Genomic DNA, 3,536 nt, shown 5'->3' on the forward strand with positions numbered 1-3,536 from the left:
CACATCTCTGTAATCAGATGCTTTCTTAACTGCTGCTTTCACACCGCTGTCAGCTTTTGTTGTGTTTATTTTGTTATTGAGAGGAAAGTGCACAGCATATATTTACATATTCATCCAAACGCCGCTCAGCAGCTTCAGGTTCGGCTGCGTTTAATCTGATCTGAAGCGCTGTGTCTTCTTCTCTTGAATTGCATCAGGAGGGCTGAATTACAGTCTTGAGCTACAGCGCCACACTGGTCAAATCGCGTTATTGCAGGCTCTTACATTAGGTCATATGAGATCAAACGACTACTCAACAACAAAAATATTTGTCAACAATTTTTTACTGTCGACGTTGTCGATAATGTCGACTAATCATTTCAGCCCTATTACTTACTACCTTACAGCAACATTACATGCAATGAAGGTAAAATAGTGAAAAAATAATAATAGTTCATTTAAATGGAACCGGAATCGGAAATTTTCTTACGATACCCAACCCTAATCCATTGTGAGAAGAAGAAAAAAAACAACAGGAATCGTCAGGTTGCATTACATGCAATGAAGGTAAAATAGTGAAAAAATAATAATAGTTCATTTAAATGGAACCGGAATCGGAACCGGGAATCGTTAGGCAAAACTGGAACCGGAACCGGAAAATTTCTTACGATACCCAACCCTATTCCTAATTTTTGAGAATGCCATTGACTTTCAACTCACTGGCTACGTTTACATGCAACCAAATAATCCGTTTGTAATCGGATTGACGGCTCAATCGGACTGAAAAGACTTCATGTAAACACCTCAATCGATCCGATTGAGTGATTGAAGGGGGTGGTTTATTCCTTTTCTAATACGATTGAGAGTGCATGTAAACACTCGATCGGATTGAACACCGAAACTGAAAGAACTGCACATGTGCAATGACGCAGAAATAGCGTAATGGCGTATGACGCGCAGAACGAGCGGTTCTTCCTTTTGAATAAAGTGTTGTATAAATGCGTGTCCTGTCATTATAAAACTCTCCTTTCACTCGCAACTGTGAAGTGGAGCAAATAAAGAAACCGTGTAGGAGAGTGGTTATTATGTGCAAACAGTGAGAAACTCTATGTTTGTGTAGTGTGCGCATGTAAAAAAAAAATCTATTCCGATTTGAAGCTTGTGACATATAAACGCACACATCAACCCTATCACTTTATTTAGCATTCAGCTACATTCAGATTCATCAATCGGAATGAATTCAGTCCGATTGAACCAAAAATTGTGCATGTAAACGTAGCAACTGAGAGTTTCTTCTGTCAGCGCACCGCTCTCTGCACTGAACGCACGTCTGAACATAGCAACAGTTAACTGTAGTAGCAACAGGTGGCGCTGTAGGACCCAAACGGCTCTACTGAGCTGACCTTGATGTGCCTAATATAAATTTGAGTTTAGTAGAAAATAGCTTTTGGCATTTATGTCAAAAGGCCTCGAGGTCCACCAGTTGGCGACCCCTGGTCTAACCTCTATAAAATACAACATGAGTTTAAAAGCGAAGCAAAGAACTATCCAGACATCAATAAAATCCAGATTCAGGTAGTCTGCTCTTCAGCGACTCTGATTCTGAACGCTCTCCATCCTCCAGCCAGACGACAGGAACATCGGAGCTCTTCACCTCCAGCAAACCAAAACCCTTCCAGACCTCCAGAAAACATCTCCGATGAACCCAGCGGATCCTCGCGAACGGCCCACGCCGCACAGAGACGCAGGAAAATAAGCAGACAGAGCAAATTACAGCAGAACCGCAGCTACAATTACTAGGGCTGGGTATCGAGTTCGATACTTTTTAGGCACCGACCGAATTTCCTCGATACTATCGAGTATCGAAAAATGTATTTTCATTCGGTACCAAATTTCGATACCTAAGGGTTTAATCTGGTCACCGTCAGTGAGCCAGTAAACGTGCAGCATGCTTGACATGCACAAATCAAATGCTGGTGATTGGCTGGGGCGAGGCATCAGGGAAAATCAATAGTTTACGCCCACTCGCTCAGAGACGCGTCTCTCACACGTGAGGCTGTAGTGTAGCGTCCCAACCCCCATAGATTTAAAAGATGTTTAAAAGATCAAAAGTGTGGCTACATTTCGTCAAGCTCGACGACAATAGCGTGCGATGCAATATTTGCAATAAGATAATTGCTGCCAAGACGGGCAACACATCAAATATGATGAAGCACTTGATCGTGCACGGAATAAACATAAGAGCAGAAAGTTGCTCCGTATTCGACTGCAAGAGGACCGAGCCGGTGCAGTCATCCTCTCAGCATTTTCCTGCCACAGAGCCTCCTTCAACATGCCCACCACAAGAGTCTTCCTCCAAAACTACTGATGAAGATAGCGTCGCTATGACTGAAGCTCCGACAGGTAAACAAACATACAAAATCGGCTAACTTGTAGTGCTACTTGCTTGTGTACGTTACTATTTAAGTGGTTAACGTTTGTGCGCGGTGACTTAGTCCTCCTTTTTGGGACCTACGCTATGTAATGATAGATACTGTTTCGATGGCTATAGATACCTAACTAAATCGATGCTAAAAATGCTTTAAGGTCAACAGTAACTGATCAAGTTTAACTCACATTAAACTAGTTATCTTGTTTAAATGTCCTTATGCTTGGCTGCATTAACAGGTTAGCTTTCATGTTTTTTCCCCTCTTCATATTAATGTTATAGCCTCTGCTCCTGCTGACACTGGAATTAGGAGACCATCAAGTGTTAATCCATTTACACTGGCAGAAAAAGGAAAATTTAATAAAGAAAGTAAAGATAAATGCCACAGGGCCGTCACAAAGTTTATTGTTAAAGGTTTGCTCCCTTTTTCTACAGTGGAGGCTCCATGGTGGAGGTAAGTAAGCTGTAAGTGGTGTTGTAACTTTACCATTAAGGTTGTTGGCCAGGTTTGTAGGTAGTCCCTTAACCTAGATAATGTTTTTTTTTACCTTTTATAGTAAGCAAGTCAACACCCTGAAAAAATAAAACCAAAGTTTCTCTGAGATAATGTGTAATGTAATCTTGTTAAAACAGATTTCTTAAAATCGGTATCGAAAAAAGTATCGTTCAGGAACCGGTATCGAATTCAAGGTATCGGTACCGTATCGAAAATTTTGGAACGATACCCAGCCCTAACAATTACTGCCTGTGTCGGATCAGGGAATGAGTCTAGGAATAACATCGAAAACATCCCAGCGGATGAAACTCTGAGATCCAGCACAGGCCAGCACTGGATTCAGCTTTCAATGGTTTATTTATGGACAAAACATTTCAGAACTGAAGTCACATGATCCACTGACCGCTGAGCTGAGGAGCCGTTACGTCACCATCCACACAACACACAGACTGCAGAGAGAGCGACGATCAGCATCTGATACGAGCTCACACACACACTCTTATACACACACACAGACAGACACACTCTTATACACACACACACTCACTCACAGACACACACTCTTATATACACACACACACTCTTATACACACACTCACAGACACACACACACACACACACACACACTCTCAC

The sequence above is a fragment of the Sinocyclocheilus rhinocerous genome, unplaced genomic scaffold (assembly GCF_001515625.1).
Source record: "Sinocyclocheilus rhinocerous isolate Xijiao unplaced genomic scaffold, SAMN03320098_v1.1 scaffold79, whole genome shotgun sequence".
Lineage (NCBI taxonomy): Eukaryota > Metazoa > Chordata > Actinopteri > Cypriniformes > Cyprinidae > Sinocyclocheilus > Sinocyclocheilus rhinocerous.